The sequence below is a fragment of the Acomys minous genome (genome assembly GCF_964271855.1).
Source record: "Acomys minous genome assembly, chromosome: 13".
NCBI lineage: Eukaryota > Metazoa > Chordata > Mammalia > Rodentia > Muridae > Acomys > Acomys minous.
In genome coordinates, this window is record NC_140495.1 from 31992353 (window position 1) to 32005641 (window position 13289).

Consider the following 13289-nt stretch of genomic DNA (forward strand, 5'->3'; position numbering starts at 1 on the left):
GAAAGAGACATGCCTGGCCCTGCAGAGCCAAGAGTAGTGTGGAGGCCGAAGCCAAGGTCTCCAAGAGGCCTACATCTATGAGGGCCCACATCCCCAAAGGACATTTTAAACATGTACACTTTAGAAATTTGACCTTTTACCCAAATGAGGTTGTGTGTGGTACTGTTGAACATCCTGACAAGATGAAAGAGCAGACATTTATCTTGTAACTTAAATATTTAAGGTACATCTAAATTCCTATAAAAACAGCTGTGGCTTTTTCTTTTTCTTTTTCTTTTAAAATGATAAATACAGGCCTGGAAAGATGACTCAGTGGTTAAGACTTACTGCTCTTGCAAAGGACTCTAGTTCAGTTCCTAACACCCATATAAGAGGATTCACTATAAATCTAGCTCCAGGAGATTTGACGCCCTCTCCTGGCATCCTTAGGCACCTGCAGGTATGTGGTATACACATAAACTCACAGAAGCACACACACAAAGACATAAAGTAAAGAAAAAGTCTTTTTTTTTTTTTTAAGTAAAAATAACAGGTTTAGGGCTGGTGAGATAAAGCAAGCAGGTCTAGATGCTTGCTGCCAAGTCTGGTGACCCAGATTTGATCTCCAGGCCCCATGTGGGTAGAAGAAGGGAAGTAACTCCCAAAAAACTATCTTCTGACTTCCACATGGCACGACCCTTCCTCAAACCCAAAATAAATAAATATGTTCAGATGTACTAAGTAGCCTGTGTTAGTTACTTTTCTCTAGATATGATAGAACGCAGTGGCTAAGGTGACTTATAAAAAGCTTAGGGTTCCAGAGGGGCAGAGTCTACAATGGTGGAGCAAAGGCAACGTGGCAGGAAGAGCTGAGAGCGTCTATCTCAACTGAACCACATGCTCCGGGCATGGCACCTGGCTTTTGAAACCTCAAAGCCCACCCCCAGAGGCACAGCTCCTCCAACCAAGCCACACCTCCTAATCCTTGTTAAACAATTCCACCAACTGGAGACCACTGAGTTGAAACGTATGAGTCTGCGGAGGCCATTTTCATTCAAACCACCACATAACCTTAAGAATAAATAAAATAATGGGGTAGTGATGGTGGTGGTGGTGGTGGTGGTATATGCCTTTAATCCCAGCATTGGAAGAGGCAGAGGCAGGCAGATCTCTGTGAGTTCAAAGTCATCTCTGTTTAGAGAGGAAATTCTAGGACAGCCAGAGCTACACAGAGAAACTGTCTTGAAACACACACACACACACACACACACAGCACATGCATATGATCCCATCACAGGTAAAAGGATCATGTGCATGCACCAGTGTGGGCAACATCATGATACCTTGTTTCAAAAAACATATCACAAAATTAGTCCTTTTAAACTATACAGTTCCATGTGTGTCTGTACATGTGCCTGTGCAGGTTACATAACTGGAAAGGGGATCATAGAGGAGAAGAGATCTGAAGGGAGGTAGAAAGTGGAAAAGGAGCCAAGCAGTGATGGCACACACCTTTAATTCCAGCACTCAGGAGACAGAGGCAGGTGGATCTCTATGAGTTCGAGGCCAGCCTTATCTCCAGACAAAATTCCAGGCTATCTGGAGCTACACAGAGAAACTCTGTCTTGACTGATTTGTTTTTTGTTTTTGTTTTTGTTTTTGTTTTTGTCTTTTTTGGGTTCTTTGTTTGTTTGTTTGTTTGTCTTTGTTTTGTTTTTGGAGACAGGGTCTCTCTGTGTGCCCTTGGCTGTCCTGGACCCTCTTTGTAGACCAGGCTGGCCTTGAACTCACAGGGATCCAACCGCTGCTGCCTCCTGAGTGCTGCGGTTAAAGGCGCGTGCCACCGTGCCCGGCTTTTTTTTTTTTTTTTTTTTTTTTTTTTTTTTTTTTGACTTTTTAAAGTTTTGTTTTGTTTTTGTTTGTTCTTTGTTTCTCTAGACAGGGTTTCTCTGTGGTCCTGGCTGCCCTGGAGCTCCCTCTGTAGACCAGGCTGGCCTCAAAACTCCCATAGATTGGCCTGCTTCTGCATAGTTAAAGGCATGATGCGTGTTTTGGGGATTACTTGGAAGTGTGGGTGACCCAAAGGCAGCTGTGTTAGGGAAAAGCCGACCCAAGCTTGGGTGAAGACTCAGTAAAGAATAGTTGGAGCTCTCCTTGGGAAGGAGCTTCTGAGTTGGCTGTCTTTCTAAGCTTCCAGAGCCTTGCAAATCCAGTAGCTTTTTTTTCAAATGTATTTTTAAGTTACAAGCGTGTGTGTGTGCGCAGGCATATAACGGGCATACATACATCTCAGAGATGGAACTCAAGTTACCAGATAGCTGAGGTTGGGAAATTAAGTTCCCTCCCCCTGAGTCTTCTGGTCACCTGTGAAAATAATGCGGATTTTCGCGGCTTTGGTCCGGAGCAGCGTTGGTGCCTGCGCAAAGCACACGCCCAGCTCGGCAGCGCGGGAAGCTTCTGGGTGACGCACACGCAGGCCGGTGGAGACCGACTTCCTTACCCTGGCTTGCCTAAGGGAACAGGAGACTCTGACCGCTAGAGGGCCGTTTAGACATTTGTGTTAAAACAACAGGAGTTTGGGCGCACGGAAGCAGAAACGAAATTAATTTCGCGAGAAATTTTACAAAAAAAAAAAAAAAATAGAAAGAAGGAAGAGAAAAGGGGGAAAAACAAAAAACAAAGAAACGAAAGCTCGGAATAAAGTAACTTAAAATGTGATACACCAGTTGACGCTAATTAAAATGATGTCATTCCTTTGAAAGGACCTAGAAAAGAAGAAGCCCTGGCTGCCCGGCTAGCTCAGTCGGTAGAGCATGGGACTCTTAATCCCAGGGTCGTGGGTTCGAGCCCCACGTTGGGCGGTTTGGTTTTCAATTTTCCCAGTCAACATCTGACTTGTTATCAAATCGAGTAATTCCGAACTACTTATTGTGAAACTATCCAGTGCCAAAAGAACCATAAAGGCGAAGAGAAAGTTGAGGGCACTTTTACTCAACCGTAAAAGCTGAAACAACAAAAATGACTACCTCAAGTTGTTTCTTCGTATCCACACCACAAACCCATGTAGAACCAGCACCCGCAAGATATAACGAAAAACAGCCGGAAACTTAAAAGCTACTCCGCCTAGGAAAACTTTTTTTTTTTTCAATGTTCTATTTTAAGGGCAGTCTAAAGTGAAAAGAGGGGGTACCACGACACGAAAATTAATGAAATCATAGGGTTCACTAGTGAAGCGATTTTTTTTTTAAACTTAAATACTACGTGTGTGTTATTGCAGGTTGGTTTGGAGAGCAATTCCAATCCCCTTCCCCCCACCCCTCCAGAGTTTCTCTGTGTAGCTTCCGCTGTCCTGGGCTTGCTTTGTAGACCAGGTTGGCTTCGAACTCTCAGAGATCTGCCTGTTTCCGCCTTCCAAGTGCTGGTATTACAGGCTTCTCAATGTTCTTTTAAACTAGGTTTGCATGGCTATAGGCAATTGGGAACCCACCATTAGGGTTTTTTGTTTTGTTTTGTTTTTTTAAACCCCTTTCCCTACACTTTTTTATTTAAGTTGGTGATTGAAATCACAGTTTTTTCCTTTGTCCTTTTAGAGCTTCTTTTTTTTCATAGATTTTCCTAAAGCAATTTATATTGAGTAAAACTTCGCTTTGTTTTTTGTTGTTGTTGTTGTTGTTGTTGTTGTTGTTTTGTTTTATTTTGTTTTGTTTTGTTTTTCCGAGACAGGGTTTCTTTTGTAGCCTTGCCTATCGTAGACTCACTATGTAGACCAGGCTGGCCTCAAACTCACAGAGATTGCCTGCCTCTGCCTCCCAAGTGCTGGGATTAAAGGCGTGCGCCACCACACCCGGCTTCTGCTTTTCTGTTGACAGTTCCAATTATTTTCCATCATCCTTCACCAACTCTTTTTTTGTCTTGTTTTGATTTTAGTTTTTTGAAACAGGGTTTCTCTTTGTAGCCATGGCTGTTCTGAACTCACTTGGTATCACATGCTCGCCTCTACTCACAAAGATCTCCTGCCTCTGCTGGGCTGGGGTTAAAGGTCACCATCACCCTGTTTCCCTCAGCAATTCTTTTGTTGGTTGATTGGTTGGTTGGGGTTTTGTTTTGTTTTGTTTTGTTTGTTTTGTTTTGAGACACACACCTGCCCCTCAGCAATTCTTCAATGTCATCCACAATTAACATTATGTTATCATCATCAATTCAAAATACAGTTTCAGGAGCCAGGCATGGTGGTGCATTCCTTTAATCCCAGCACTCGGGAGGCAGGCAGATCAATGTGAGTTCAAGGTCAGCCTGGTCTACAAAGTGAGTTCTGGACAGCCAAGGCTACACAGAGAGACCCTGTCTCGAAAAATTAAAACAAACAAACAAAATACAATTTCAGACTTTGGAAAATAAAACATGAACAAGTCCTGAAATTATCAAGCCAGGTGTCAAGTTACAAAAAGAACAAGGGAGCAAAACAAGAAAAGAGGAGGAAGAGGGGGAAGGGAGACCAAAGGGGGGGGGGAGGAGGGAGGGAGACCCTCACACTCTAGGCACAGAAATGCGTAGTCTCTATGTGATATGTAGACCAATGGACTTTTTCCAGGACAGCAAAGAAGCGGCAAACTGTAAACTGATGAGAAGTGAATGAAAATACCACACATCTGTTTAATACAGAGCAGTGCAATGGGCAGAAGCGTGTGTCTGCCCCCATGCATCTCCGTTCCTATGTTAAAGACCTAATCCCCACTCTCCCAGAAGTTTTATTTAGAAATAGTGTCGTAGATGGAGGTCATTAGTCTGGGTGAAGTTAGGGCAGGTTCCTTATCCAGTCTGACTGCTGGCCTCACCACAAAGGAGAAACCGGACAAATGGGAGGGTGTTTGGTGAAGGTCAAGGCGAAGAATGAAGTGTTGAATCTACAAATTAAGGAACACCAAGTACTATCAGCAAACTACAGAGGTTCCAGAAGATGCGTGGGATGGTTCTTCACCACCCGCAGAAGAACACCCTTACCAACACCTTCATTCCAGCTGTAAATTGTGTGAAACAATCTGTTTCTCTTGTACAACCTGCCTAGTTTCTGGTGCTTTGTTCTGTCTGCTGCGGGAAGTGATTATGCGCTGCATTATAGCTAGTAATTTTGATTTCAGACTTGGTCTGTTATGAAATCATAGACAAAGTAAAGAAACTCGTGGTTCTAAGTGAGCACAAGTTCGGCTGTCAGGCCACGGGTTCCCCAGAATCAACAGAACATATGTTCCTTAGTGTCGCTTGCTATAGCATCTGCAGCCAGTTTCCCGCTTGTCCAAACTGATCACTGTTAAGTCCCTGTGCAGTTGGGCAGAATAAAATCTCAGAGGGCCTTCCATGCTTGGGCCCACGACCACGACCTGACTTCTAAATGTTCTGTAGGTTGTCACAGCTTCACCACATCCACCCAGAACAAACAGTCAAGCTCAAGCTAATGCAAACATGGTTCACAGTTTAGGGCTGGGATACTAAGATGAGCAGGAAGTGTGAGCAGCCTGGAGGCTGAGACGACACCCCCCTCCCCCCCCCTGCCACAACCCCCCCCCCAACAGAAAAGCCAGTAGAAGCAGCTCAGAAGGTCCCTGGTAAGGTTACAGAAAGGCCACACCTCATTGCCTAGAATTGTTTCGGCACCTTTCCCCTTCAGCCACTGGGTAAGAGCTGGGCTCTGTGAGAAGCAACACTTGTAAAAGTTTAATCCCAAAGAATAGTTTCTTCAAGCTGGGCGTGGTGGTTCACGCCTTTAATCCCAGTGCACAAAGGGCAGAGGCAGGAGGATCGCTCTGAGTTCGAGGCCAGCCTGATCCACTAAGGGAGTCCAGGACAGCCAAGGCTACAGAGAAAGCCTGTATCGAAAAACAAAAACAAAACAACCACAATAACAAAAAGAATAGTTTCTTCTCAATCTTGGCTGATGATTTTTGGACTAGTAATTTATTGCGTGTTTTGTTTTCCTGTGGATCTTATATTTGAAGATTTCATGTCTATTTAATCTATATATCAAACATTTTAAGAAGATATGCTAATTCTGTGTGGTTCGGTTTCAACTATTAAATAGCAAAGAAAGAAAAAGAGACAACTTAAAAAAAATTTTTTTTTAGGGTGGAGAGATGCCCTCAGAGGTTAAGAGCACTGGCTGCTTTTCCAGAGGTCCTGAGTTCAATTCCCAGCAACCACATGTTGGCTCACAACCATTTATAATGAGGTCTAGTGCTTTCTTCTAACATGCAATTATAAATGTAGACACAACATTATATACATAATAAATAAATACAGCTTTAAAAACAAAAACAAAATTACTCGAGATCAATTTTTATTTTTTAATTTTTGGTTTCTCTGTGTAGCCCTAGCTGTCCTGGACTCACTTGGTAGACCAGGCTGGTCTCAAACTCACAGTGATCCACCTGCCTCTGCCTCCCAAGTGCTGGGATAAAAGGTGTGTGCCACCACAACCCAGCCGAGATAAATTTTTAAAAAATTTTTTTCTTCAGACACAGTCTCAGTACATTGCCTGGGCTGGCCCGCCTCAGCTTCCTGACTTCTCTGCTAGACTGAAACATCATAATGAAATTAAGTGTCTGTCTTACTTAGATGCTAATTTGATATGTATGAGGCAACCAGGAAATCTGAACATTGACTAGATACCTAAAAGACACAAAGGAATTATTTACTTTGAAATGTACTAATGGTGTGTATGTTGGGGGACTTTCTGTGTGTGGGGAGGGAGTTTTTACAGACATGTTTAATTACATAGAATGAAATACAGCAAGGCTATCTGCAATGTGTGTATAAATATCTTTTGGGAGGAAGGATGAAGGGGTACCTGAGCAACGAGATTGGGTAGGCGTTAGTAACTGTGGAAGCTGGGTGGTGAGTACACCGTGCTCCCTCATGAGTCCTATCAGCTTCTTTGAGGAGCAGCTGCTAAGAGTGGAAACCAGGGCCTACCTTCCCTCACCTTCTTCAATTCTTTTGAGCCAGGGTCTCTCACTGTGGAGCTCTGGCTAGGCTGGGCATTGCTGTATAGACAATGCTCTCTCGGGTCTTAGTTGCTTTTCTATTGCTGTGTCAAAACACCGTGGCCAAGGTGACTTTTACATGAAAGTGCTTAACTGGGGTTACGGTTTCAGAGCGTTGGGAATGGGGTGAGTTCTTTGAACCCTCCAAGCCTGCTTCCACATCTCCCTCCCCCCCTACCCCCATCCCCGCCGCAGGCCGCCATCCCCCATCCCTCACACCTCCACCCCCCACCTCCCCCACCCTGTGACATACCTCCTTCAACAAAGCCATACCTCCCAATCGTTTCCAAACAGTTCCATTAAGTGGGGACCAAGTATTCGAACATATGACCCCATGGGAGGCATTCTCATTCAAACTGTTAGGAGACAACTGCCTGAGTCCTGCGGTCTCAGGAACAGCCTCTGTCTTCCTGACAGGGACGGGGGCTCCAGAACTGGCTCCTGCCCTTTTTCTTCAGATGCTTCATGTGTCTGTTAACCAGGAAAGGATGTGAAGACGGAAGTTGCCTTTATCTCGTTATCTAAACTAAGGCACAGAAGTCAAATGTTTGCTTTGTACTTTCCAGACTGGGCCTCTCTGTGTAGCCCTGGCTGTCCTGGATTCGCTTTGTAGACCAGGCTGGTCTCGAACTCGCAGAGATCTGCTTGCCTCCGCCTCCCTGAGTGCTGAGATGACAGGTGTGCTCCACCGTGCCTGGCCAGAAGTCATAAATGTATCGCCTGTCTTGACCTAAAGCTTGCCTGCTCCTTTGTTCCTTTATCCTTCTAAATTCCAGGCCAAAGGCCAGGAGGGGACCTGATTGAAAAAAGCTGAGTCAAACAAAGGTCCTGAAGCCTGGTGACCTGGATGAGGCCCTGTCACCCACATTTACTTCCTTGCTCAAGCCCTTGTGTCGAAATATGATTGGTCAATGCAACAGCCCACCCTGCTCCCGCCTTAACTTGTATTCTCATCTTTTAAAAATGTAGTACAAGCCGGGCGTGGTGGCGCACGCCTTTAATCCCAGCACTCGGGAGGCAGAGGCAGGCGGATTGCTGTGAGTTTGAGGCCAGCCTGGTCTACAAAGCAAGTCCAGGACAGCCAAGGCTACACAGAGAGACCCTGTCTCGAAAAACCAAAAAAAAAAAAAAAAATGTTGTACAATCTCTTTACTGGGACACATGGTTCAGATCCTAAAATGGCTGCCTCCCTGCGATTGCAGAAAATAAGTCTTTTTTTTTTAAGGACTTATTTATGTATTATTATATATACAGAGCTCTGCCTGCATGTATACCTGCAAGCCGTCGGAGGGTATCAGATCACATTATAGATGGTTGTGAGCCACCCTGTGGTTGCTGGGAATTGAACTCATGACCCCTGGAAGAGCAGTCAGTGCTCTTAACTTCTGAGCCATCTCTCCAGTCCCAAAGCTTCTTGTTTTTAAGCTTCTCCAAAGTGAGTTTTCTCAGATTCCATCCTGAACCCAACAAAAGCACCAAAACCAGGGACCACACTTTGACCAATGTAGCTTAGTTACACATATCTATTTAAAAGATTTTTATTACATTTTAATTTTGTGTATATGTGTACTTGTGTGAGAATGAGGGGAAAGGTAGGAAGGGGAGGGGAACTGTGGCACCTATGCCACTGCTGTACCGAGTCGAAGGCGAGGGACTGCGGATTTAACTCATGCACATGCTCGCACGCACAATAACACAGCAGGTCCTTCGTGCTAAGAAAGCAGCACCCGCAGCAGCGGCTTATTATTCTCGTCCTCCAGAGTTCCAAAGAGCCTTCTTATAGGCAGCAAAACAGGAATCCTTCTCCCAGGTGAAATCCCTCAAGAGGTGATTGCACACAGGAGGAAAAGTCTCGAGGAAGGGAGGGGCGCGTTCTCAGAGCAGTAAACATGACTAGCTAACCAAGATAAACACAGACATGGAAGCTGCTAGAAACAGGCCATGAAACAGCAAGACAGGCAGGCAGCCCACTCGGGCCTGGTTCCTACAGGGAGCAGGAAGGAAGTCACAGCAGCAAGCTTCTGGAAGTCAGAGGACAACTTTTGGGAACTGGCTCTTTTCTCCCACACTATAAGTCCCAGAGATGAAACTCAGGTGGTCCGGCTTGGCAGTCAGTGAGCTACCTGACTGGCCCAGGTGCACTCTATGTGTCTCTTTCTCTGTGCATAAACCTAAACCTCATGTCAGAATCCTAAAGATAAACTGGAAGGTGGGGTGTGTCACCGAACCTCTTAGTTTGTCCCTTTCCGAGTGTGGCTACAGTGAATAAATGACTTTTCCCCCCCCCCCTGCTTTTCGCTACTATGTTTCTATTAAGTTGACCTGTTAGGATCCTGCTGGACCTGGCTTGTGAGGGCTGCTGGCGACCAAGCTTTGACACCAACAACTCCAGTAACATCCCTGATTATTCAAGGACAAAAAGGATTTTACCCTCTTTAGTCAAGTTGCTACGCTTCTTGTCGCCATCTCGTGACAACCAGGCACTGTGGCATTCTCAAGGGACACAATGAGAACCGTGTATGTTCATGTCAAAAGTGGCCATGAGAGCCTGGCATGGTGGTGGCTCACTCCTTCAGTCCCAGCACTCGGGAGGCAGAGGCAGGTGGATCTCTGTGAGTTCGAGCCCAGCTTGGTCTACTAAGGGAGTCCAGGACAGCCAGGGCTACACAGAGAAACCGTCTCTAAAAAAAAAAAAAAAAAAAAAAAAAAAAAGCCCCGAAAACCAAAATGAACAAACAAACAAAAATAACAAAAACTGAGCCTGATGGCACATGACTATGATTCTATCATTCAGGAAACAGAGGCAAGAGCATAATCCATGCTGATATAGTGAATTTGATACCAGTCTGGGAACCATGAGACCTTGTCTCAAAATTAAGGGTTCAGGAGATAGCTCAATGGATAAAGTGCTTTTTGTCCTTGATGACCTCAGTTTACATCCACAGAACCCATATAAAGCAGGCGGTGCTCCTACAGTGAGAGCTTATCCTTTGGCCTCTATACTCTGCAGTGGCATGCATGTCTCCCCACTAACATAAACAACACAACATGCACGCACGTGTACACAGATGGATAAATACCAGTAGATAAAATAAGGTGCCGGGTGTGGTGGCGCATGCCTGTAATCCCAGCACTCAGGAGGCAGAGGCAGGTGGATCCCTGTGAGTTCGAGGCCAGCCTGGTCTAAAAAGCAAGTCCAGGAAAGCCAGGGCTACACAGAGAAACTCTGTCTCAGAAACAAACAAACAAACAAAGTAATGTCAAATAGTCAAAATGGCTCAGGTTCTTTGTTTTTTGTTTGTTTTGTTTTGTTGTTGTTTCCAGTTTTTCAAGACAGGGTTTCTCTGTGTAGCCTTGGCTGTCCTGGATTCTCTCTGTAGACCAAACTAGCCTAGAACTCACAGTGATCCACCTGCCTCTGCCTCCCAAGTGCTGGAATTACAGGCATGTGCCACCTTGCCAGGTGGCTCAGGTTCTTCAGAATTTGAGTGTCATGACCAAATAACTAATACTATTACCACTGTTAATACAGTGTGTGTGTGTGTGTGTGTGTGTGTGTGTGTGTGTGTGTACTGTATTTGAGCCATAGAATCCTTCTCCAGTCCCAGAGGCAGTCAATTAAGCCAGTGAACGCTTTCCTTATAGTGTTTTCAGATATATAAAATCAAAAGCATAAGATCATAAAAGAAAATAATAATTTTATAAAAATAAAGTTTAAAATATGGTAGGTGCATGCTTTATCATGAGTCTATTAAATAACGGGATCTAGGTCAGGTCTAGTAAGTAAATATTTTTCAATATCTATTTTGTTTTTTAACTATGTCAATATGTGTGTGCCTGAGTGTTTGTCCATGGACGTTGAGTGCAGATGCCCTCAGAAGTGCCAGGCGTCAGATCCTCCCGGAGTTGTAGTTACAGGTAGTTAAGAGCTGCCTGAGAGTAGCTGGGAAAGGAATTGGGAAAGGAATTGGGCACGTCTGCAGCAGCAGATCATGATCTTACGCACTGAGTCATCCCTATAGCCCCAAGCGCAGTAATTTCAAAGTTGCAACGAGTGCAAATGATCTTTCTGAGACATATGCAAGACGAATAATGTGATAAGAAAGCAGCTTAATTTCTACTGGCCACTAAGGCATAGGTTCTGCTAATTACCCTGGCTTCCACCTTCATTTATTTTTATGTTTTAAAGTAATAGAACTTATTGTATTCGCAATTGTATTACATTTACTTGCTGTTTGCGGGCCCTGTGCCTCTCTGTTGTGTGTATGTGTATGTGTGTATATGTGTGTGTGTGTGTGTATGTGAGTATGTGTGTGTGTATGTGTATGTATGTGAGTGTGTGTGTGTATGTGAGTATGTGTGTGTATGTGTATGTATGTATGTGTGTGTCTGTATGTGCGTGTGTGTGTGTATGTGTGTGTGAGTATGTGTGTGTGTATGTGTATGTATGTGAGTGTGTGTGTGTGTGTGTGTATGTGAGTATGTGTGTGTGTGTGTGTGTGTGTGTGTGTGTGTGTATTAATATATTAGTTAATAAGAGCCACTTCTTTCCTTCCACCATGCAGAACCTGAGTCTAGAACTCAGGTCATCAAGCTTGGTGGCAAGGCTCCTACTCTCTGAACCATCTCACTGTCCCTGTCTTTGTTTGTTTGTTTATAACTGTGTGTATGCACGTTTTGTCTGCATGAATGTTGGTGCCCATCATGTGTTCCTGGTGCCCATGGAGGGCAGAAGAGGGCAGAGGAGCCCCTGGTCCTGGAGTTACAGGCAGCTGCGAGCTGTCATGTGGGTCCTGGGAACTGGACCCTGATCCTCTACAACAGCATCTAGCTCTTTAACTCCTGCGCATCTCTCCAGCCCCACTATCTCCATGTGTAAAGACAGGAAACGAACACTAAATTTCAGCTTGAATTTGGAGAAAACCGTGATGTCTTTTTTTTTTTTTTTTTTTTTTTTGGCCCATGCAAATTCATGGACCCTTGAGCTGATGGAGTTCAGTGATGGTGTGTTTGCCTAGTATGTGCAAGGTCCTGGGCTTGACTGCCAGCACTTAAAAAGAAAAAAATCCCTATGTCTACCTCCTTTGAATTGTGCTCATAGGCTTCTAGATTAAGCCTTCTGATCTAATTTTTAAAATGGTTCAATGAGCCAGGTGTGGTGGCGCACGCCTGTAATGCCAGGACTCAGGGAGGCATGGGCAGGTGGATCTCTGTGAGTTTGAGGCTAGCTTGGTCTACAAAGGGAGTCCAGGACAGCAAAGGCTACACAGAGAAACCCTGTCTCAAATCCCTACTCCCCCCCACCAAAAAATAAAAATAAATAAAAAAGAGGGAGGAGCGTGCCCAGCTGGGGCTGGAGTGCCCTCGAGCTGCCATGTGGGTGATGAGGATTGAACCCAGGTTCTCCAACAAGTACTCTTAATTGATGAGCTATCTCTTCAGTCCTCATAATAAAAACTTTCAAAATGGTTATAACTTTTTTGTTGTTGTTGTTGTTGTTGAGCCGGTATGTGGTTCTGTGGAAAAGAAACCAGATGCTAAGGTTGATGACCTGATTTTTATACGCAGAGTCCTGATGGTAGGAGAGAACTGACTTCCGCTAGTTGTCTTCTGACCTCCTACACTTGCACCATACATAGTAAATAAATTGGTTACTAAGGCATAATATAGACAGGGTGCATTGCTCGTATGTGTACATTTGAAATGCCTAAAAAAAATCACATAATCATAATCATACAGGATCTAAACATCAAGATATAGAACATTACTAGCATCTCAAGATTCCTTAGTAGCCCTTTTGTATTTATCCTTTTCTGCCCATCCTAGACATCCAGTTACCCGCTGTCCTGATCTCTAAGTCACCGATGAAAACGTTCACTCTTACACCTCGCTTCTTTTGCACAACACGTTTCTGTTGATTTAAAATCAGAGAGTGCAAATACCACGTGTGGCAAGGATGTGGAGGGGAAACAAGTATTTTCTTAAAATATGACTCAAGGAAGCCTTTCATGACGTTGCTTAAAATACACCAGAATCCGAGTTTGGTGGCGCATGCCTCTAATTCCAGCACCCGGGAGGCAGAGGCAGGTAAATCTATGAGTTTGAGGTCAGCCTGTTCCGCAGAACTAATTTCAGGAAGCCAGGGCTATGCAGAGGAACCGTGTCTCAAAAAAATTAGAGACAGAGTCTCAGGAGGTAAAATCAGGTGGATCTCTGTGTGTGTTCAAGGCCAGCCCAGGCTACATGGCCAGTTCCCAGCCAGCCAGGGCTATA